The 25,403-nt window shown below is 40.6% G+C and overlaps 1 protein-coding gene and 1 pseudogene across 15 annotated transcripts in view; both read left to right on the top strand.

Annotated features, from left to right (window-relative positions):
* The window catches only part of FARS2 (phenylalanyl-tRNA synthetase 2, mitochondrial), a 537,420-nt gene that overhangs the window by 433,297 nt on the left and 78,720 nt on the right, over positions 1-25,403 (top strand). The window lies entirely within an intron of this gene.
* On the top strand, positions 9,580-9,678 carry LOC125166955 (uncharacterized; annotated as a pseudogene).

Genomic DNA, 25,403 nt, shown 5'->3' with positions numbered 1-25,403 from the left:
GAGGCTCAGCTGGCCAAGGTGCTGACTGGTGGCTTTCCTTGGGGACCCTCTAATATCCCTAAAGCCTGGAACCTCAGCTGGCTGATGGCAATGGAGGAGATGCAGCAGGTGGGTAGGAGGCCATGTTCCTTAGGCCCACTCTAGGGACAATGCTAGGGCTGGCGGTCTACTGTGTTTCTTGAGCCCATGGGGCACAGCTTTGAGAATGCGCAGAGAATGCTGACTAGACAGGCATGCTGGGGCCATAATGCAGCTTATCTTCAAAACAGAAAGAATTCTTGGAGATTTAGTACTCACACACTCCTGAGGGATTTGAGATGAGAATGTCAAGGAGACACAGAAGCATGGGTGTGTGTATATGAGGTGGTTTCTATCTGCTTGATAATAAGGCTGTATGCTTTATGTTTCTATTGTATTCATTTTCCCCTCATATGAGGATGTCTGAGCCAGAAACACATAGCCCAGGGCAGGCGTTTCAGTGACCTAGAATAGAGAAAAGTACATTATAAACAGTTTTTGGAAACATAAGGGGCTGAAATGCGTTTAGCCATTTGGAAAGATAATGGAAATTGTGCTTCTTTCCTTTAACTATTTCCTTTGAAGTTTAACTACATAGTATTGCTTTTTTAATTCTTTCACAAAACAGACCCTGGCAGAATTCAAGTGGGTAAACCAAAAGCTAGCCACAAACCAGCTACAGGGTGACATCGCAGCAGAAGGTGAGAGCCTCCTGCTTTCTCTTTACAGCAATTGCACTCTTCTGAATAGAACGAGTTGGTGATCTGGCAAGAGTATCGCGAGGGAAAAGAGGTGGCTATAATTGTAGAGGCATTGACATTGAAGAGACCTAAAAAGGGGAGGTGCATCTAGCCCCATGGTAGGATCCAGAAGTAGGAAAGGAGGGTTCCTAGCCATAGAAGATCTAGGGTACTATGCTTGAAAAGACTGTGGTGTTTATTAAATCACTGAACTCTGTTAACCCCAAAATATTGAGTTCCTCCTATGTGTAATGCCCTGAAATAGGAGTGGTGAACTATAAAAAGAAAAATCCAACTCCCTCAACTAACTTAGAATATTTATTTCTTACCTAAAAGAAACAGAAGTAAGGGGCACCATTTTTTTTTTTTTTTTTTTTTTTACAGAGAGAGGGAGCAAAGCACATTAAAGCAAGCTCAGTAAACACTTGCTGATTAACAGCCGCTGCAGGTCCCAGAATGTGCTTTGAATTGGAAGAGGTGCCAATCTAGATGCTCCATGAGTGACTCTTGATAACAAGAAGGCAGCCAGCCTCATTGTGCAAGAACCGTATTGAGTCTTCTCCTGTTCAGTACCGGGAGCTCCAGGAGGCTTGCCAGTTGAAAGGAGAGACAAAAAATTAATCAATATTTAGTGCATGATGAAGATTTGCCATGTACCGTGCATATGCAGTGCTAGACACTAGAGATACAAAAATAGACAAAATGATCAAAATGTGATTAAGATCATGACCAACAAAACCAAAATCTGGGGAGAAAAAAGAAGTATCATTTGATATTAAAGATAACCCCTTAAAAAAAAAATCAATACCAGTCATAGAGCCAGTGGCTGAATTCATAGAATTATAGAATGTCAGACCCAGATGAGCCCTTAGCTCTGTTCAAAGCTCTTAGTTTGCAAATGGAGAAATGGAGACAGAGCAAAGAGAGGTGAAGACATCAACCACATTTAGTTAGTTTACATTTCTTTTTCTCTGAGTTTCCAGTAGGTAAACACACCTTGAGTGGGTTGATGAAGACAGATGCTCTCTCTTCTTAAACTGTGTTGGCTGCTGGTGACCACCTCTTAGAGCAGGAGAAGCACTTTCTGACACTGATGAGAAATTATGCCTGTGGTGTGTGTGCTTCCTGAGCTGCTGAGTTTTGTCTCCAACCCCCTGCTTTATTGTTTCCTGGCACACACTGCTTTCATGCCCGTCATCAGAGAGTTTCTCTCAGCTGTTGCTCAGCTCGACTCCTTCAGAAGTCTCTGTACGCTGACAATAAATAGTTGGTCTGAAAACAGATGAGAGGTTTTTAAATATGGCTTTTTCCCCCAAGGGATGATGTAGGGTTCAGTAGCTTCCGTTATGTTGAATTTTACTTATAAATGGGGGTGACTTGTATATAATGTGAGTTTTATTTGTCTTTTATACGCAGCCACATTAGCAAATATTTATGTTTGCTCTTGTACTGCTGGACAGCGACAGCTAATATAAATGATATTGCACCAGTTTAAGTGTGGGACTGACTTACCCAAATGTCTGTATAACAGTGAAATAGCCAGCCAATTGATCATTTTGGTCAGATCATCAGAGAAATCAGTTGGAAAAGAACCCCTAAAACCTAACTAAATGAATTGATTTTTAGGTGGTTTTTATAGCTTGATTCAGGCAAAACATTTCAAAAAGAATATTATAAATATATATATTTATATAAATATATTATAAAGAATATTATAATAAAGAATATTATTTAGAAACAGCTGAAGCAAAAAGGTGTGGCTTTGAAGACATATCCAAGCTGGAATCCTGGTTTTACCTTTTGGTTGCTGTATGCCTTGATCAAGTTACTTAACCTCTCTGGGTCTCCGTATGCTCACTTGTAAAAATGAGGATAGTAATACTTACTGGGTAGTGTTTTCAAGAGAGTTGTGTTTAAATAATAAATCTGGAGTACCTAGCGCATACCTGAAACAAACAAACAAATGTTAATTCCCATCCTGCTGTGGGAATCATTTTATAACACCGTGTCCACATCGTTATTCGGGCCTTCACGGAGAGAAGCTTGAGCAGCTTGTACTAGGCGTTCATCATCAGGTCCTGTAAGAAACAGCCATATGCAATGTGTTACCGAATGTCCAACAGGAAGATTGCTGAGGATCTTATCCATTATTATCCTTCAGCACCCCCTCTATAAAACCTTCTGTGAGAAATGTCTTAAGAGTTAACTGCCAAGAAAAACCTGGCTTGCCTTAAGGTGCAGGTAAATTTAATCTTAAGAATTATGTTACTCACCACTTTCCCTTTCACTCTGGTGGGGAAGAAGCTCAGGGCTGGGGGTGAAGGTCATCCGGCTCCACGCAGAAGCCTTCAGAGCTTGCTGTTTGCATTGCCCTCTTTCCTGATCTCTGCAGGCCTACTCTTCCTGAAATTTCCCCTCCCCACACTGTTCTGTCAGGAGAGAGGTGCCACTAGATGGATTTCAGCCACAAGTCTGGACTTGCTGAATCCTGCCCTATGAGCGCCTCCTGCCCCCTGTGGGCTCTTGAGAGAATCAGCTGAGAAGGCAGCCTAAGAGAGGGGATGCTGGGCTAGCACCTTGTCAGCTTCAACAACACCCAGCACCCCAGTCCAGAGCTGGTGAAGGACAAGAGGGTCTGAGTTGGCCAAAGCACCCTTGTACCTCATTCTCAACCCACACCTGCAGGTCTCTCTTTGTATTTGCTCATATGGCTCATGGTGTCTGGAGGGGAACAGGGAGGGAGTGGGCTGAAATGAGTCTGGCTTGAAAAGGCGTCAAGAACATACCACCCCTCATATTTATTCTTCATTTTCATTCATATCTAAACGTTTTTTATTATATATTTTCTCTTGTAAGCCTCTTTAAGGCAAGAAGTGAAAACATGAAGCTTCACAGATCACATATACCAATTAAATGTAGCATGTTAATGACATATGCACTTAAATATGGGTGATTCTGCCCTAAAAGCACATGTATACAAAGGGTGTGCAGTGGCCAGGGCCAGCCCCAGGCAGTTTGGCTATTCGTCAAGTCATAGTTAGGTTCTCCTTCTTGAATCCCATAAATCAATACCAAACAAATTAACTTTCATTGAACAGGCAGTATACCTCACTAATCATTGCAGATATCACACTGCAGGAAGTCATCTGTTTACAGGGCTGTGTCTCCTACTCAGCTCTTAGCTTCTAGAAAGCAGAGACCATGTCTTATTGTTCTTTACATTTATAGTACTCAGCCCACAACTGATGCATAATAAATGCACAAGGGATGAGTGAATAAGTGAGAATTTTTCAAATGGGGAGATTATTCAGAACAAATGAAGTATAGAATATCAGAATATTTTATGAGGAATGGCAGTTTAAGTTGTTATTACTTGTAGGTACTTTGAGAAACACAGACTGTTCCCCTAACCAAATGCTACTGAGTAAGATCCTGCTTTAATGGATAGATAAACATGATTTCTCATTAGCATGCATAGCACTGAAGCCCAATTTTATGTTGTTGTTGTTGTTGTTGTTGTTTTTAAATAAATACACTTTATAAGTGTTTCCATGTACCTTTTCTCTCAAAAAGTTTATCATCTGACCTACAGTGTTCAATTTCTTAGCTGGCCCTGTTCTACTGACAATATAAAAGTTTCAACTGGGACTATCCAAAATTATTACTAATTGTTAATGAAGATGAAGTTAGGTGGTTCTACCGGATTTATATTTGCCTGAAACATTTTTATTTTTGGTGTCCCTATTGCGTCCATCCGAGACTACACATTCAGCAGCCTACAGTCTATGCCTGACTATACAAAAGACTCGAATGTTCACACACTATAATAAATAGTGAGTGTCAGTGAACTTGTTATGGTAAATGCTTAGGTAATTACTTTCTGCCTTAGTTAGGGGACGTATGGTGGCATAAGCTAAAATTATTCCATCTCGAGACAAACCCTGAGGTGGCTGTTAGAGTTAAATATAATTCATTTGCAGCATGTTTATTATAGTTAAATTTAACTAATTTAGGGCCTGCTGCTGGCCAACAGCTGAGGAGGAGGAAGTTTCAGCGTCCATGAGTTCCTCAGAAAGAAAAAATGAGGCTCCACGACTGAGCTTTCAGAACATGACGTAGGAGCTACTCCCACTCTGTCTCCGCTCTTCCTGTCCCCAGAGTTGGACGGCTTTGTTGCTCAAAGTGGTTGGTTAATGAGCTGTTCAGGCATTGAATTGTGTGGTGTGGCAACAGGAAATCTCAGCATTAAACTGGGGTTCTGTGCAGTTCTCTGTTTCTATTCAGAACTTCCTGAAGTTCCAGAAAGAATCCTTATATCCAGCATCATTGTGATAACAGATTTCTCTGTAGATTATTAGCCCCCTCCTTTCATTAACCACTTCCTCTCAGAGTCATAGGGCCAGTTTGGGTATTATTTCTCCCTAGGCCTTCCAACCTGAAAGAGTGTTTACTCTGGAAAAAAATAGAAAAGAAGGACTTCCTCAAAGAACCAAAAACATGTTTACAGAGGGTCATTTACCTTTTAAAAATGTTTCCATCAAAGGAACACTTTTTAGAGTAGAATTTGTGTCACAAGAGATCTCCAAAGCTAGATGGCTTACTCTACCAACAGCGGTGAGGGGACATGCACAGGAGAAACCACACGAGTGCGGAGAGGTGAACACCTATGAGCCTTCCACTTTTGTCCAAGAATTAAAGTTAAGACTCACTGTAGGTGGGCTGTTCCCCTGAAGATAGGGACGGTGCCAGGAGAGGAAACAAAATTCCAATCATCGTGAGGAATGAGGATTTGAGGAAAACACTGTCCTAGTTTTCAACAAAAATATCATGTATCTACTTTGGAAACATGTGTGCTGTTCTGATCACTCAAGAGAAGGTGGCATTTGGAGAAACTCCAGAGAAGGATGAGTGGATGAACACAGGAGTCAGTAGGTGGCTATGAGAGAGTTAGGAAACAGCAGAGCCCCTTCGGTGGGAAGATAAGAGCACAAAGACAGCATCGAAGTATGTGGAGTCTCAGGCAGGTTCACTGGGGTCAGGACAGTCTCCTCCACCAGATCCAAAGTACAAAGCCAGCAGGGCAGACCACACTCACCCACACCCGCAGTCCCCAAGACTCCCCCCAGCACACCTGGCCCAGCCTCACTAACCGGTCACTCCAAATGTCACTACTAAGCGTACCAAGGCCAGGCTTTCTGACTCTCAGGCTGGCGTTCTTTCCACTGTGCACCACAGTTGCTTTCCTTGGACCCAGACTCTTCTGAAAACTTCCCTCTTCCGTTTTGATCAGATCAATTTTGGTCATGAGAATGATTTGTGACTTCAATGGGCAAACTATGATATAAAAAGTAAACTGTATAAGTTACATAATTTTGGGGGCAGTTAACTTTTCCTAAAGATTTAGTTTAGGCTATTAAAATTCAGGAAAACATAATATAGCTTCTCTGTACCTCCCCTACCCCCCCCCCCCCCCCCCTTAAAAATAGCATCTGAAGTCTCAATGTAGCTGAGTCACTACTTGGTGTGATCCAGGGCTAGGTTGCAACTGGACCTGTCAGAATGAGGCCACAGTGATTCATGACAGAAACGAAGTTTGGTTGCCACTGATGACATGTGTTCCTTTCTGTTTTTGGAATTTGGCAACACCGTGTTTTGCCTTTGGAGTAGAAACACCTTTGCATGGTGATAGTAATGGGATGACACAAGCCACTGCCATGAATGCACCCTCTGTGCCCTCCCGCTGTGACATACAGAATCCCTAGCCAGTTAGGGCAAAACATGGGTAATTAGCATAACTAAAGACCTATGGAGACTATAACTGGGCAGGAAGTTTATCACATCTACCACTGCAGCTCAATACTAAGTCTACCAGCCAAGTGTTCCAACACCTTCTTTGTGCCCCAAACTGTGCTTCCCATTGAGAAGAGACAAAATAGACTGAATAGATGTGTCCCTACCCTAAAGGAACTTGAGGAAACATAAACCAGTGACAGCAGCAGCTTGTACTTCCCATGTTGATTCTAACAATATATGTGTCTGCTTCAAACCAGCTTTGTACATTGAGGGCGAAAGCCTCATCTTGTGCTCGTGCATGGTGCCTGGCATGAGGTCAGTCATGCTTGAGGAACTGAAGTGCACGGGTACTACCTATAGTATCTGCTTGCCTCCCTCTGTGCTCAGGACTCAGCACACCATTTCTCCATGCCCATGTCTCAGGACACAGATTTGGGCCCGTCCACCCTGGTGCAATGTCCAGAGGAGGGAGAGGAGAGACATGTCAGTAAGGACACAGTTACAATGGCTTTATTTAAAAAAAATTTTTTTAACATTTATTCATTTTTTGAGAGTGAGAGAGACAGAGCATCAGCAGGGGAGGGGCAGAGAGAGAGGAAGACACAGAATCAGAAGCAGGCTCCAGGCTCCAAGCTGTCAGCACACAACCCAACGTGGGGCTCGAACTCACGGAGCGTGAGATCATGACCTGAGCTGAAGTTGGACGCTTAACTGACTGAGCCACCCAGGTGCCTCAACAATGGCTTTATTCTAAAAGTGGGACTTGGACAGTAAAGAATTCTGTGCTCTCCAACACTGGTGTACAATTTAGCCAAATTTATGCTAACTGGACTTGTGCCAGCTCTTTTGAAGTGAGGGGCAGATATAAGAACCGTGGGTGCTTTCCAAGAAATCAAGCTACTGCTTCGCTGCAGTGCTGACGATGCTGGTTTCAGACAGTCAAATTTATGGAGAGTGTAGAGCAAAGCTTCCCAAATGGGGTGCCTTAGGATACAGATGTACACACACACAGGTGTGCCAACATCGTCATCTCCAGAGCTCTTTGGACACCTAGATATGCCTGCAGGATGGCATGGATTTATAGATGAATATAAATACAGACATAATATGTATAATGTGTGTGTACATTGCAGAAGACTAGAAGACTATACAAGATGTCAACTGCTTGTGTCTGGATGGTAGGATTATAGTACCCTTTAATTTTGCTTACATATTTATTTATCTTCATTTTTATATAATTTATATGAATTAACCATATAACTTTTTAAGTCAACCAAAGGCTAACCAAAATGTTGAAGACTTGCCAAGTTTTTTGGCCCAGCCAAAGATTCATGTATATATTATATTCCAGCACTGACTTAGGAACTGTTTGTCCTCTTTTTTTTTTTTTTTTTTTGTCATTTTAAAAATGACTATTTTCAGTTGGTGCATACTCTTCAAAAAAAAAAATAAATAAAAGAAAGAAATGGGAAAGCCGGTGTCACAAATCAGAGAAATTGTTGCATGTTGACAGATTCACACCACTTATTTTCTTTGTATCTATTGGCCCAAACTGGTAACAGCCCAAACTTTCTCCATTTGTAAATATTCTCCTAAAGGCCACTTCCTTTTGTGTTTGATAGCTGGATTAAGAGAAGACCCTGATGGTCAGATGTTAGTTCCAATTGGCCCAACTACTGGGGACACTGATGCTTGGCCCCTGGAGGATGTTCAAATACCCTGAAGCAATAGAGAGGCTGGGAAATCTTGTTTCTATCCTCATCCTCCACTTACCGAGCAACTATAGACAAGGGGTACTGATTTGACTGTTATATTTTATGGCACGTGAAATTTATGAAATGTTTACAGTCATTCATACTTGTTTTGTTCAACAGTTCTGTGAATGCCCAATTTCTTTTTGCCTGGGCTCAGATTCTTAAGCAGGGGTTAGAAGCACAATATTTGCCTTTTTCTCACATTGGAATGCTTGTAACCTAAATAAGATCAATGTCGTTGTTCTTCTGGGAGAAGCACTATTTTAGCCCGTTTTCAACGTTATAAAGTATAAAATACTTCCATATTTGGAATTCTGACATTTTGTACTCAGGGAGATTTTTTAAAGATTGTCTGGTCCTGTTCCTTCATTATACAAATGATAAAGTTAAGACCAACACAGTCAGAGGGAAATGCCCAAAGTCCCAAGAAGTGGGTAGTGACAGGGCTAAGGCCAGAGCTTAGTTTTCTTTTTACTACTTCTATTCTGTACTTTTTACCTAATATTTCCCAGTTATTATGGGTAACTAAAATATTTTCTAATCTGCATTTTTTTTAGGGAGAAACGAAATAAAAAGCACAGTATCTGGCACAACATGGTCAATAAATATTTGGTGAAGAAGGTATGGATAAGCTTGCATATATTCACCTATTGAGTCAGTAAAAACTATAGCATGTTTGCAGACACAAACACATAGACTGGTAGGTAGGTAGGTAGGTAGATGGGTGGATGACTAGACAGATGACATGTAGTGGATAATAAGTAACTGGTAATGGCACGTGTGTTCTCAGCACAAGGATTTAGTCACCATGTGTCCCCAGTCTACATGGCTCTCTTCAAAGGAAGAGGTTCTGGAGAGGAATGACATGAGATTCTAGGAAACAGAGAAAATATACTCCTTTTCATTGAAAACCTAGCAGAATTGCTGAAGTCATAAAGCCATATGTAACCTGTGTGCATGTGTCTTGTTATCTGTATAATATTGTCTACAGTAACTGTTTAGTCACAAAATATGTCACCTGCCATTCCACTTGTACCACCTATAATGTTGAAGAGACCTATTAAATTAGGGTAAGTCATAGGGGAAGTGTAGTAAGAACATCACCTGGTAATTAAACAGTATATCTTGATTTTGGAGTTGTGCTTCCAAGTTTCGTTTATTTTACAAGAGTAACTTAGAAACATTAGAAAGAGTAACTTAGAAAATTAGAAAACATTACAAGAAGAGCTAATCTTCACCAAAACAGAGTGAACAGTTTAGAGATAAAGAACACAGTCACTTCTCGGCCTTTTGACTAAGATCAAGTGTAGTATCTGTTCTTATCAGTTTACAGATAAAGAACACAAACCAGGACAAATACATAAATACCCTACAGAAGAACATTGTTTTCCTCGTGTTTTCCATTGGTTAACATATCCGGCAGGAAGTTAAATTTCATTTTCTTTTCTGTGTCACAGAACGTGTTTTCTTAATCACCTTCTCCACATATTGAACAACATCTTGATGATAATTGTGGCATATGCTACATTGAAACTATGGCAAAAATCATCCTTTTTCTCCCACCTAAGGGAAATTTCACTTTTTTTTATTAAATGAAGAAGGCATTTAAAGTATAAATTAAAATAAAGTCTATTCAATTTGGTTAGGCTCATATAAAACTAATAAAAGCAGTCCAAACAACCTGACTGAAGTTTGCTACAGAAAAGTTTAATTAACACACTCCATTTAAGTATGTAGGAAGATTTTCTAAATGATACATAAAGATGCTAGCCTCACTAATCAAGGAAAGTCACTTGAATGGAACATTAGTTGAATGAGGGGTGTCTATACTCGTCTATTATTGATGAGTTCTTTATTTGATTCGTCTTTTTCTCTCCTTCATTCTATTAGGCCCTCATTAATTCAACTGGACTTTGCATTTGTTAAATACAAATGTAATATCATACACATTAGGCCAGCTATATATCCAGAAATACGCATTTATATAATCTTCCATTTTTAAATCATGGGACTAACAGTATATTTTATTGCACATGAATCTGGTGTCCTAGTTTAGGATCTGCTTAAATTCTCAATAACATCCTCATAAAAGGATTCAGGGAGCACAGCTAGCCATAAGGACATTTATGGTGTCACATTAAGGTAGGATGTATGCCATGTGCCTTGTGATAATACATTAAATGATTCAAATAGGATTTTATACAAAGATCAAAGCAGTTTAGAAAATTGTAGATGGAGCCATATTTCTGCATGCAAAAGTCTCATTTTGTTTATATCTATTAAACTCTCCCAAACTTAATAGGACTTAGTCTGTGCTTTTATACTATATTAGTGAGAGAAAATCCTTATGGTCAACTTTCTGTGAATGTATGTTTCATCTTGCCTTGGTGGTAATGACTGCAAGATTCCCTCTCTCACCCTTGTATTGTCCCATGATATTTGCTGCTTCCTGAAGTCAATATAGACAGACTCGAGCCAACTTAAATGTTGTCTCAATATTTGCCTAGTACAAAGAAAATTCCATTTGAGAAATCCACAGAGCATAGTCATTCCTGGAACAACCAAGAGGTGGTTATTACTGTTGGAAAGAATTACTTTGCCCTGCTTTACTTTAACAGTGACCAAAATAGATCTTTAAAAATCTACCTCAAATTCAGAGGCATATGTATATTTAAAGTGCCCACACGTCGAGATTGTTGCTCATTAGTTTCATGAGCGGATATTCTTTTAGTTAAAAAAACATTTGAAATGCATAACTGAAGATGATTAATTTCATATATTTTATATTTGTGAATCAAAAGATACTCTTATCAAACCATGTATCTTTTTTTTTTTATGAACATGGTGCAAATGCTGATAATCAAAGTCACCATAACTAAAAAGGACTGGTCCATAAGACAGTCGTAAAGTAGCTAACATTTGTGTTCAGCTTTCTTACATTTCCTTCTTCTAACTCCCTTTCAACGAGTTCTTTCTTCCCACCTTTGCCCCTTTACACCATAGTATCTGTTAAGAACTTGGCAGTGGGCCAACATAATAAAATTCCATTAGCCAGACTTCTCTAACAACAGAGTAGTTAGGTGATATATTCCAAAGACTTTCTAACAATTAGAGCCACAGCAAAAAGACACAGGCAGGTGCCTTTGACAATCAGTCCATGTGTGTGTGAGGAAGTCCTGCAGGTGCTAGATGAATCCCTGTTAGGAATATTGGCCTCTCAACACTGCTTTGGGAAATTAACCTGGCTTCAGTGAGTAGGACAGAGAAGAGTAGGCACCCACCCCTGGAAGAGGGACAAGCAAGGGACTGTTGCCAAAGCCCAGAGTCATTGTTCCTTCTCCCATGTGCTTGTGTATGATTGTGTATTCTTTTTTTTTTAATGTTTATTTATTTATTTGTTTTGAGAGAGAGATAGAGAGCAAGTTGGGGAGGGACAGAGAGCAGGAGACAGAGAATCCCAAGCAGGCTCTGCACTGTCAGCACAGAGCCCAGTGTCGGGCTTGAACTCACAAACTGCGAGATCATGACCAGAGCCAAAAGCAAGAGTTGGACGCTTAACCGACTGAGCCATCAGGTGCCCTGAGTGTGTATATACATTTCTAACACCTCTGGTTTTGCTTTGCACTTGTTTGAAATGTCCACATACGTGTCTGTTTCATCCACTTGGTGGTGAAACTCCTGAAGGCAGGAATTCTATCTTGTGCCCAACACAAAAGAGGCACTTAGAAAATGGGTGTAGAATGAATGAGTGAATGAATCAGTCTATCAAGCAAACAGTTCATTCAAGGGAGACCAATGAGAATATGGGTTCAACTGATAATAATGAAAATTGCAAACAATGGATGGATGTGAAATACACAGAGGTAGAAGTAAGAAAAATAAGTGGTCGATGCCTCTAGGGCTTGGGCTGAACAAAAGGGAGAACAAGAGTGGCAATGGGTTAAATGGGGAAGTCTACAAGAGAAATTTCATGAGGGAAGTTGACAATATCCTTTCAGACAAGTTGAATAAAAATTGACAAACTGGGTGTCAAAAATCTTTTCCTCAAAGAAACAGTCCCTAAGTGTGCCTCTGACACCTGTCTTACATACCCAACCCAATTTCTTGGAGATCTAAGATAGATTACTTACCAACAGAAAGAAACTATTTTGTAGATATGGTAGATGTATATGGTTTAAAGAATACTTCCATCAATTCTTTAAAAAAAATTTAATGTTTATTTTTGAGAGAGAGAAATACAGAGCATGAGCTGGAAAGGTGCAGAAAGAGAGAGGGAGACACAGAATCCAAAGTAGGCTCCAGGCTCTGAGCTGTCAGCACAGAGCCCAAGGCAGGGCTCAAGCCCACATACCACAAGATCATGACCTGAGCCAAAGTCAGACAATCAACTGAGCCAGCCAGGTGCCCCAAGAACACTTCCATCAATTCTTGAAGGTCACCATCCTTTGTAGACTTGGGGGCAGGTAAGGGATCTAGAAAAGCTGAGACTAATGCCTTGAGAAGGTTCTCACAACCCAATAGAAGCCCATCCTATAGTAAGGTAACTGCTGGCAGGGGTCATCCACCTAGGACTTATGTCCCTTAAAGGTACTAAATCCACATCAGAGAAGACACTTATACTTACAATCTATGCTATAGATTGTGTGCCCTGAGCCACCACTGGAGATAGCCTCTTAATATCTAGATAAATAATGTTCGAGGGAGGAGATTCACCTCATTTCATACCCAGCCATCCTTTAGTAGCTCTAGGGCATCTTGGGCACTGTTTCTGCTGTCTGATAGCCTCTGGAGCCCCAAACACGTCTCATTCCTACATCCTCTAGAAATGCCAAAGAAGGGTCTACCTTAGCTAGGTGATATGTAAACTAGGAGGAATGTATCCTGATATGTGCACATTAAAGTCTGTGAATTACAAAGAGGATATTTTAAATAATTCATTTTCAGTTTTCAGCCCCTCATTCCTCAAAGTTTTAGAGTGAGCCCTCTAAATTTCCCAAGGACTCCCCTGAAAGTTCTAGCAGAGGACAGGATGCAAAGGTATCTGCTGTGTGTTTTCTTGAATTTTGTCCATTGTCTCTCTGATATCCTAATGAATTAGCCTGCAATCTTGTCTTGACCCAAAAGTGGTGCCCCTTGGATCAGAAGGAATGTCTAAAACACATTGATCTGTGGTTGGAATAGTAAACTAAGCTCCAGGAACATCCTGCCAGAGGCCTGTCCTTAGGAAATTGTCTCAGATTTTCTTGCTGGTGAAGGATGATATGCTGCACCTGACCTTCTGTTGAAAGCCAGAAAACAAAGAGGAGAAAGCAAGCCTTTTACTTTCTAACATTTCCTTCAGGCTATACTTTCTTAGGGTTGATATCCTCTATATCTTTAGAGACCATATCTGAAGACATTAAAACTAGGTCCGCAAAATGAGTGATCACCAGCCTGTGGTTATAACCAAATATGCCCTCGGGTCGCAAGCCTTCTCTTACCCTTTCCTTTAAAATCCAAACAAAAATATTCAGCTGTATGCAACCATCATGCCCTGTGGAGTTTCTGCAGATCTCATGGGGATAATCATGCCCTCCTCTAGCTCTTGTTTCTGGCCCTTTTCTCCAGCACCCCTACGGTCTTGGCAACACTCCGCAGGTTGTTGGCTTCATGACATTGATCACTGCACCTCCTTTTAAGTCCTCAGGATACCCTAAGTGGTGCAGTGACTTATAAGAGATTGGAAATAATGGAGAGGAAACTAAAACTGAATTTCTGCATCACAGTTGTGACAGTCAATCAGTGATTTGTCACCACAGTGAATCACTTACTGGCCATCTCTTGTCTTGTTTCTGGAGTAACACCAGGAAGCAGCTGTCTCTTTAGAGGAAATTTATTATTTCCTGGCTTCTCCCTAGTGCCTGCTCTTCCCTAAACTCCCATCTCTTTGGCCTGACCCAAGGAAGCTCCCACAAATCGGTTTCTTCATTACAACCCCCTATGTGGATATCCTTTTACTTAACTCCTAGAGTGGTTTAGCTTCCTCTGTTTCACCTTCCCTGTTCTTGATGATAATAATAATAATAATAATATGAATAATAATAAGTTGATTAAAGTGTTTTCCCAAACTACAGGGTTCTTCTCCCTCTGTAGCAGAATTTTATCTTTAAACCCAATTTGGAAATAGAGCATCCGGGTGTAAGTTAACAGCAATTGTATCTTTCTGATACTTAATGAAATTTTGATTTCAACCAAGTCCAGTGGCTACCATTACAGTGTAGCTCAGATGCTGAGACTGAGTGAGGTCATGAGAAACAGCTTCATGGTCAGCACACTTGCATGCTCTTGGACATGGCATAAATGTAGGCAAAGTTGTATTTCAGTCCACAACCTTGAGAAAAGGTGCCCTTCCAACAGGAAGACTCATAACCAGGCAAACAAGACTGTAATTCTAATGGTAAAAGTAGCCATGGGTTATGTAGTCATCCAAACCACTAGCAGGTCCAGTTATCCCCCACCATTGTTTATCCACAGTGTCACAGAGAGAAGGATTTAGGGTAGATATTTCTATCAACGATAGAGGTAAGACCTAATGAAAGTGGTAAATGAGAATTATGGTAAACCAGAGTTAAAAACCAAAGCAGTACTCCCTGTATTTCTCACATAGCTACTCTCTGGTTCACTTCCCTGTCCCATCTTTCTGCCATCATCACCACAGACAGCTGGTGTGGAAGATGATTGATTGTTGTCTTTTTATTATACTTCTTCTAGAAAATTCAGCAAGTACTCATAGATCCACCTGAAACTAATGTAACATTGTATTAACTATACTTCAGTTTAAAAAGAACCAAAACCAAACAAAATAAAAAAAAAAAAAAAAACTGCCCTAAGGAATTCATTTGAGAAGAATTCAAAGAGTTCTGCATTATTATTTATAAGAAAATTTGGGAACAACCTGTATGTTACCCACGGAGAAACAAATCAATTCTGCTTTCCTCATCTGAACACAAAGAACTATTTTGCACATATTTGACACTGTGTTACTTTAAATAATTGTTAGAGACCTTGAACAAAAGGTTCACAATATAGTAGGTTTAAAGGTCAAGAGTAGGCTAGGTGTTGTTATTCTACTTTTATGTAGATTGATGTATCCGTAAGGGAGAGCACGACAAGCACACGTGTCACAGTGGCCAGTCCAGCTCACAGGACTACAGGGGATTTTTACTTTCTTCTTCATACTTTCCCATGTTCCCCAAATTCTTGCCAATGACTATTTCGCCTATACACCAAGAGGGGGAAATGTTTAAAGAGGAAAAAGAAGAAAACCGCATAACTTTACAACCACTTATCGAGCATTTTAACAATAATCCTCAAGATATACAAGCCCTTTCTTCCCCCTCTGACTCTGACTGATTCATCCCCTAACAAACTGCTGACTGTTTTCTCAAGAGAGCAGAGGAATAAAATAGGCTCTGACTGGCGCCTGTATTAAAGTCTTTCCAGCTCCCTTACAGCTGCTGCCTCTTCCGTCCTCTTCCTCCTCTGGTGCCTTTTCCTGAGTCTGGCTACACTTGGCCAATGGTTGAAGTCATTCTTTCATAAATAATTTGTGCAGTGATTTGGAGCTTTCTGATGACAATCTACAGTTTGTTCCAATAAACTGATGCAATAGAGAGAATTTAGGCTGCTCTGTGACAGACATCATGCAGTCGGGTTGATTCTCTGCCCTGGTCAGAATGTGGGGTTGGTTCTGCTGAACTTCTGATCCTACCTGAATTTATGTGGTGTTTTTACTTTCAGTGAACTCAGTGGCCAAATGCCCCAAAGAGGCGAGGTGAGTTATATAGCACGGCACCTTGATGGAATATTACATAGTTGTTAAAAATTACAAAGACTGGGTTGCAACATCAAAAAAGTGTTAAAAAATGTAAAATAGGAAACAAATCAATACCTATATGTGGTTACGACAATGTAAAAGTATATACTTGTATTTTGAAAGGGATAGAGGAAACATGAGGAAATGAAAATAATTAATTTGATGGCAGATGATAGAAATTTTTAAAATTCAGCAATGTATGTTTACTGGGCACCCACTATATGCCTGACACCATGCTAGCCGTGTCTATTTTTATTTTAATATTTACTTATTTTGAGACAGAGAGAGCAGGGGAGGGGCAGAGAGAGAGAGAGAATCCCAAGCAGACTAAGCACTGTCAGCGCAGAGCCCGATGCGAGGTTCGAACCCATGAACCATGAGATCTTGACCTGAGCTGAAATCACGAGTCAGACACTCAACTGACTGAGCCACCCAGGTGCCCTGTCCTGTCTATTGTTAAAATTTAGTTCTATAATATTTAATAATATAATATGGTATAATATAATATAATATAAGTATAGTATAATAATATAATATAATATAATATAATATAATATAATATAATATAATATAATATAATATATTAATGTAATGCAGTTTCTAAAGAAATGTAAGGTAGTGTGGTGGAATTCATCTTTGTAGATGTTACTGTGGGCACTATTGATTGCATAAAGGGTACCCTTAATATACCATTCTTTTCCACACTGGATCCAGGAAAAGCTTATGCTGCTGGACTATAATATATCTGTTGAGTCCTCGGGGAGCCAAGGACTTTTGACTTTTCTCCCATCTGCTGCATGTTATTCTTTCACACACACACTCAGCGGATGGGTGCCAGGTTCTGTTCAGGTGTGGGCAATACACAGGGACCAAGACAACAGGGCTCTGTCCTCAAGGGGCTTCTGGGCTATTGGGAAGGACAGGAAATAAGTTCATTGGCAGTGTGATTTCAAGTAGTGATATGTACAGTGAATGACAGTAGAGTACAGAGATAGTGAAGCAGAAAGCAGTAGCTTATTTTCAGGAGAGTCAGGGAAGATCCCCCTGAGAAAACAGGGAAGTGAAAGAGCAGCCAGGCAAAGTCTGGAGGAGGTGGAGGGAAAAGGTTAGGGAAAGGCCCTGACACAGGAACTAGGTTGGTATGTTTGTGAGATGCAGTGAGTCAGAGAAGCTGGTGAGCCTGGGAACTCTGTGAGCCACAACACGGACACTTTTCTAAGTGTGATGGCAAGTTTTAAGGAGTGTTAGCATGGTTTCTACTTGGGTACAGAATGGACTGTCAGGTAGAGGAGAAACAGAGGACGAGCTGCTGGTGGGTTATCAGTCCAGATGAAAGGTGAAGGAAGTTTGGCATGGGAGGCTGGCATAGGCATGGAGGGAAGGCCTGTTATGAAGGCAGAGCACATGGGACACGAGGAGGAGTCAGGACACAAGGATGTCTCCTAGGTTTAGGATTGAGTCACCAGGTGAATGGTGATGACGTGCTAGGAGGGAGGAACAGTAGGGTCTGTTATTTTTTTTTTATGTTTATATATTTTTGACAGAGAGAGAGAGCGAGAGACAGAGCGAGCGCACAAGCAGGGGAGGGGCAGAGAGAGAGGAAGACAGAATCCGAAGCAGGCTCCAGGCTCTGAGCTGTCAGCAGAGAGCCTGACATGGGGCTCGAACCCACAAACCATGAGATCATGACCTGAGCTGAAGTCGGACGCTTAACCAACTGAGCCACCCAGGCACCCCAGTTTCTGTTATTTCCTAGTGAAAAGATTACTTAGATCTGATCTAGGTCAGTCTGGAAGCTGCTGCTAATTCCCAGAGTTCTATGGCTGTATCTTCAAGGGTAGGAAAAGGGTTTCATGGGCCAATGGAGAGACTTCCAGCTTAGGAGCCCAGAAACCTGAGTTTGGTCTGCCTCTGCTATAAAACAGAAGTTTCATCTAGGACACATCATTTCACTTCTCAGAATTACAGTTTTCTGTATATCTGCCTTTCAGAGTTTTGTAAACTAAAGTCCGATACAGATACATAATGGTGTCATTCTTGTTACCTACACACTTGTATATATTAGCATTCCTGTTTAGAATCATGACCCAGAGCATGCATGAAAGCACAGGTCAACAGAGGATTGCCCCTGATTTGCTGACTCTTAAAAAAGCCCACTGATTCACCCCTGGCCTGTCGCCCAGCACCTGCTGCACCCCCATCACATGCAAACACTGTGCACTCGTCCTCAAAACAAATGACTTAGCAAGATCCACTTCAAGAGTGAAACAAAAGCATATTCTGATGTATCCCTGAGTAAAAAATTAAATTTGCATTCTGTTCTCTGAGGACTCTTGCTAACTGAGGTAGTTGGTTGCTTTTCATTCTCACGACCCACCTTTGTTTGTTTCCAAGGGCCATTTCCAGGAGCCTTACCCTAGATTAAGCCAGCCATATAAATGAGAAGCCACAACAAGAAACTGACTTCTCCCCTCCAAGCACTGCTTAATGGTCCTAATCAGCAAACTACTTTCTCCCTCTTAAGTAGCATCTTGAGAAGTCCCAGTACCTGTCACTTCAAGATGGCATCTTCTACAGTGAATGGAGAGGTGGAATAGGTTTTGAAAGGACAATTGAGGGAGCTAATCTAAACCATTAGATGTTTTTCTTGCTAACAGGAGCCTGATTCTATTACGTCTGTTAAAGGCTCTAATAATAAGACAGGTTTCTTGGGGCACCTGGGTGGCTCAGTCAGTTAAGCATCTGACTCTTGATTTTGGTTCAGGTCATGGTCTCATCATTCATGGGATTGAGCCCTTCACTGGGCTCCACACTGTGCAGAGTCTGCTTGGGATTCTCTCTCTCCCATCTCTCTCTCTCTGCCCCTCCCCCTCCCCTCTCAAGTAAATAAAAACTTTAAAACAAAAAAGACAGGTTTCTTTGACTCCTAGTATTCTGTTTAAACTTAGCTCTAAAGTCACTCGAATTGCACGCTCACCAGCTAGGGGGGAAATGTTAAGCAAATAAAAAAAAAAAAGTAAGCAGAGCCAGAGAACAATTTCCTTTTATAATTTCTCTTCTTGAAGTGTTGAAACTCAGAATCCTTCACCTGAAACACTGTGGGGTTCACGGAGACTGATGACGGTGAGGAGCTCAATTCAAATGACATTAAGTGTACGCAGAAGCATGGGGGACAGTCCTTGGAGGTCAGGAGCTGGCTAGCTCAGGAGGCACCTCACAGCCAGCTGAGGACCAAGGCAGAGCCATCCAGAATGTGGGCTGAAAGCAAAGGGGAAATGATCCTATTGTTTGGGGACAAAACCAATCAATAGTTTTTTTTCACTTCTGCCATTTCAAGGAAAGTTTTTTTTCCTCGTATATGTAATTGCTTTTGCATAAAAGATTCATTATTTGTGAGCCAGGTACAGAAGCTGAGTTCCCCCTTGGTTTCCTGTGAGCCTCTCCGGTTCTGTGCCCCAGACCGTAGTATTGAACTGATATGGATTTATACACCCAACAGCTGGCTTCAGAACTTTCTGTCCAACCTTTCCAAGCAGCCCAGATTGTAAAACTAGAGGTAAACAGGCAGGCCTGTTTGAGACATCCTGAAAGCCACTATTGTAACGGGGTAGCTTTAATCTGGAGGTAGCTGACCTTGATGTGTGAGTACTGCGTGAAGAATGACATTTCCAGTAGCCTGACTCTCCCGTACAGAAAGCAGGGAGAATTTAGTTTGGGGGAGCGATTTAAGCTGGAGAGACTCTCTGGACTGGAAAGGGCATTTTAGATTCTGCCTGTCGTGAATAAAGCATCAGAGATTTCGGTTATGGCACACATGAGGATGAGAGGAGCTCACAGACTGGCCTCTCTAGGTCATGCTTGGGATCACCATGAGGTCATGTTCAAAGGCTTCCCAGGTGAGGCTTATAGTGGGTCTCTTACATCCTGTAGAAGTCTCATTGCCTTGACAGTATTTTCCCATATTTTCAGGTGTGAAAACCTTCTTCAGTATTCTTAAGCATAGAGACTATATTTTTAAATGCTATTAATTAGATTTAAGAACTTTAGAATACACTTCCTATGGCACCACTCAGTACATATTAAGATCACTTTCTACAAGCTCAGGACTCCCCTGGAAGATGGTGAAAATGACACCTGAGCTGAATTTATAGCACCTGGAAGCCTGCCTAAGGAAGACTGGGAGGAACAGGGAGGCTATTCTGTTTGTCTTATGTCACCGAGCATAGCTCCTGGGCTGTCGTGGATGCTCAGAAGATGGCCACAGAAATTAGGCAAGTTTCATATTGTTGATGATAACAGGCTTTGTTTCCATGAACCTTTTATGCTGTTGAAAATTGATCTCAGCTTCATCTTTTAAAATAATAACCAGCCATTGGTATGCCCTTTGGCAAGCCATGTAAACTCTTTTGGCCTCAAGTTTTTTTCTTCTTTCCATTGAAAGCTTAGCTAAGCACTCTTCACCACACCCCGAGCTGGGCACTGAAGTCTTGTTCAGAATCTACCTTGATAATTAGATTTTTTTAAACCTTAGATGGAAGTAAAATAGACATGCAGAAGCTAGCAGGCTTAAAAAAATATAATGCTTAATGGTTAGAAAGTTTAATCTGTTTACTGCTAACCAACAGTAGGCAGGGGAATGCTAAATTATATATAACATAATCCCCAAAATCTACTGTAATGGATGCTAATGTGAAAATGTATGTATACCAATATGTTGAGTTTATGCCGTATGAACATGTGGGGTGGGATGTGTCTGTGGCTATTTTGCATTCTTGCCTTGTATGTTGGTCCAGTTGTTTAAACATGTCATAAACACCAAGTCAGTGGTACTGTCGCCAGGTCTACCACATTGCTACCAACCATGCCAGGTTTCATGGGGATGAAGCTCTTTATTCTACCTTCCCCGCTTTTTTTGCCACCCGCAGTGAGGATCCTTATAAATTCAGGTTAATCAATACTGTATTTCCTGTTTCCCATCCAGAGTTCATTTTATACCCTGGATCAGAGAATTCATATTTCATCTACTTTGAAAAATAAATATTAATAATAATAATGTTATTAATGTGCTCTTTGGACACGATACCATCCTATGAGTTTACTTTTACATATATCAGATCCAGTCTGGCATTCGTCTTTATGTTCTCAGGATAAATGGTTTTCGGCTTAAACAGCCACAGAAGCGGCTGTCAACTGTTGTCAGCTGGAACCGATGAAAGAGAAAAATGCAGCATCTGAAGAGCAACTTGCAAGATGGTCTAAATATTTTATTTTCATTTTGGAAGACCCTCTCCAGATTTACCCCTTCACCACTAATCTTAGAGCAGCCTGATGACTTATGGGGAATCCATCGTTTGGCTTTTATGTGGAGAGTAACAGATGAATGACTGCTTCCCGACACAGGGCTGTTTAGCAGGATATTAATGGGCAGGGTGGCTAATCTGTTCACATTGTTCCTGCAGAAGTTTTGCAGTGCTTTGGGGAATCATTTATCCTCAGCAGTTGCAAGATAGCCTGTTTTCAAGTAAACCTAGGATAAAGATCTAGTTATTTATTGCTGTGTAACAAACTGCCCCAAAACTTTGTGGCACTGACTGTATTAAGTGCACAAATCCTTGTCTCTGTGCTGCAATCCTTTGAAGGTTCAAAGACTGGGAGTGGCTTGATGGCAGGGTGGAATCCTCGAGACTGGCAGCAGGCCTTGGCTAGGACTTGATGGGATTTGGGCTGGAGAACACCTGGCCCTCTCCACATGGCCTGAGCTTCCTCACCATTGTCATCTCTGGACCTTTAAACTGCTTATATATGGTAGCTGTTTTTGTGACCTAGCCTCAGAAGTCACATAGGCTCACTTCTGCTGGCCTCTGTTAGTGAAAACAGTCATAGAATCCATTTGTTTTCAAGAGGAGAGAACACAGCTTGCACCTCTCAAAGAACTATCAAGGTCACATTGGAGGAAGCACATGTAGCATGGACGATATCATTGCTGCCACATTTGAGAAAATGATGGTGCTATATTCCGTGCACAGATTTCTGTAAAAAATGAATAATGGAGTTCTCTGGCTAAAATGTGTTTATAGAATGTGACTAATCCTGGAGTTTTTATTGCAGATGCTAAGATCAGTGTTGGTGGGCCTGGTACTAGAACAGTAGCTCTGAGTGCTCAGTTAACAATAGATACCCAACACATGTATTTTCTAGATACTTAAAACTTAAAATTGAGCCAAAAGAGCAACTGCCACTCTGAACAATTAGGTCATGACAACTAGGTTCGCTTCTTGCTTGAATAACCCTGATGTTACAGTGCTTAGAGTGTGTAGGAAAAATAAATTCCTTCTAATTAAAATTGCTTGGGATTTGATATTCGTTTAAGTAAGAAGTTTATTAAATAATTGAGTTCTCTGAAGAAATATTTGGTCTTCTTGATCTATGTAGCCCTAATAAATAAAATCAGATAAGAGGCCGAGTGTGAATGTGCAGAATAGACTGTCAATTAGATATACATACATGTCTCTCTTCCTATTGTAAAGAGGACTGTCAACCTGTGTGGTGCTTATGAATTCTCCTTTAATGAAAGAAGAGAATGGGAAATGCCATGTAAGTTTTTATACTTTTAAATTTCTTGTTTCAATTCTGTTCTTTGCTCTGGAGCAATTTCCTCCCTTCATTCTCATGAAAAGTAAGGTAAAGACGTCACTCTTACTCAAAAGCTGGGTAACCGTGTAGTCATCACTGGGGTTTGTGTGCCCCCGCAGTTGTCACTGGCATTTGTGTGCCCTGAGCCATTTTGGTGAGCATAGATCCCAAAAATAATCAAAAGCTTTTAGATCCCAGGGTGCTCTAAGAACCGTGCTAAGAATGTATCGTGCATTACCACAGCAAGCCAGGAGCTGAGCTCCTGGTCAGTGTGCTGGGATTCCCAGGGAAATGTGAATTCACCACTGAACTAGCTAGCACTCACGCCCTGGAGCTAAGTGATGGCAATGTCTGAAATCTGGGGGAAGCAAGGCTACTATACTCCCTGTGTGCAGTGCACTGAGTCACAACTTACATTGTTTTATTTGGTCTTCACAATCATCCATGAAGGTAGTGGCTTTTCTAATTTTACAGATGAGGAAATTGAAATTCTTGGAGAATGAGTAATTTGCAGAAGGTTGCACTGTATGTTAGTAATAGAGCCAGCCTCTTCAGCTACTTTCAGTGGTTTATACAGGTTAAATTAGAATCATTCCTTCCTTTCTTAGAAAAATAAACCTACTAGAAAACTCAGAAGCCATAAAGGAAAAGAGCGATGAATTTATCCACATAAAAATGTAAAACTTCTCAACAAGTGGATCAAGGACATATAACAAGAGGATGGGTGGGGAGGGAGAATTGACACACCATGATAAAAGACCACTTTTCTTAATCTAAGAAAGAGCCCTTGTCAGTCAGTGAGAGTAAGAAATACAGACTGCTAGTAAACATAGGAAAGTGTGCTCAGCCTCACTCATGGTTGGAGAAATATACAAATTAATAATTATGACTAACACTTTTTCAGTAGTTAGATTGGTAAAGATCCTAAAAGTTGATAATACTCAGTGCTGTCAAATGTATTGAATAACAGGTTCTATCCATCTACATTATTTGTGGAAGTACAGATAGGTATAATTCTTCTGGAAGGCAGTTTTCATGATAAGTACCAGTATTGAAAATACACTCACTCTTTAACCCAGAATTTACTCATCCCATAAATATCTTAATAGTGGTATTTAAAGATGTGTGGGCCAGTATGTTCATTGCACTGCTTGATATAATGCCCAAAACTGTTCCTCAATTGAAGACTGAGTAAATAAATTTTAGAATGTTCATACTACAGAACACTAGTTGTTATTATAAACAATTATATCCAACAATAAGAAAAGATGAATAAGACATGTTGAAAGAGCATTGTATAGGAGATTTCATTTTCTGTTTTTTGTGCATAGATAATATCTAAAAAGACACAAAGGAGATTGTTAACAATCGTTACCTCCACAGCAGGGGACTAGAATTGGGGATATCTTTATCTCTTCAGTTCATACCACCTTCTGTATAATTCAGAATTTTTACTATTAGCATATATTATTTTTATGATAAAACAATAATTTTTAAAAATCCAGTATGGAAGACATTCATTTATTAGGCCCTATTTGCAAGATGCAGCCCATATAAGTGGATCATCCTGGATTGACATATAGAACTTACCCAACCATAGAGAACAGATATCAATGATTTAATAAACAAAAGGTAATAAAAATTCCAGCAAAACCAACTAGACTCTCTTGGGAACAAGTCTCTCCGGCTAGATGAGTTTTTCAGTTTAGCAGAAATAGGAAAAAATAATTTTGGGGAAAGCACAGCTTCTGAGATGTCATCCAATTTCATGTATTTTAATGCCTTTTCTTCTGTTTTTTTTTTAATTTTTTTTTCAACGTTTATTTATTTTTGGGACAGAGAGAGACAGAGCATGAACAGGGGAGGGGCAGAGAGAGAGGGAGACACAGAATCGGAAACAGGCTCCAGGCTCTGAGCCATCAGCCCAGAGCCTGACGCGGGGCTCGAACTCATGGACCGTGAGATCGTGACCTGGCTGAAGTCGGACGCTTAACCGACTGCGCCACCCAGGCGCCCCTCTCCTGTTTACCAAAGTAACATGTTCATTGTCAGAATTTAGAAAATACCAAGAAACTCAAAGAAAACAAATTAAAACCTCACTAGGGCTTTATTTTTAATGGGCTGTAAAGGTAGACACAGATGACTATGTGATTATGTCTAAGCAGAAAGAGATGTTTGGGTGAAATGACCAATTACAATGAGTTTTGAAATTTCTTTTGAACTGCATTGTATGAGAGGTAAAGGAAAGACTGAGGGGTAGAGAATAGGAGGCTGTCTGAGAGTCTCAGAGAACTAAAAGCCTTCTTTGATTTCCAGCCAAGATAAGTTCACATCTGTCACTGAAGGGAATCCTAACCCAGCATGGCAGAAAACTATAGAGATGAAAAGACATCTAACTCCATTGCACAAATGAGAAATTTGGGTCCAGTTTATTCAGTAAATTTAAAAATATTTATCAAGTACACAATGTAGTGCTCTTTCCACTTCGTGATAAGTGAGGCAAGAATATTTTCTGAGGACTCTGCTCATTATCCATTTGAGAAATAAGTATGACTTTGAATAAACAAAGACAAAATGATGAGATACCACTAAAGTTGATGACTCGCCTTC

Source organism: Prionailurus viverrinus, chromosome B2, assembly GCF_022837055.1.
Source record: "Prionailurus viverrinus isolate Anna chromosome B2, UM_Priviv_1.0, whole genome shotgun sequence".
Taxonomy (NCBI): Eukaryota; Metazoa; Chordata; class Mammalia; order Carnivora; family Felidae; genus Prionailurus; species Prionailurus viverrinus.
This window is presented reverse-complemented; position numbering and strand designations above follow the sequence as displayed.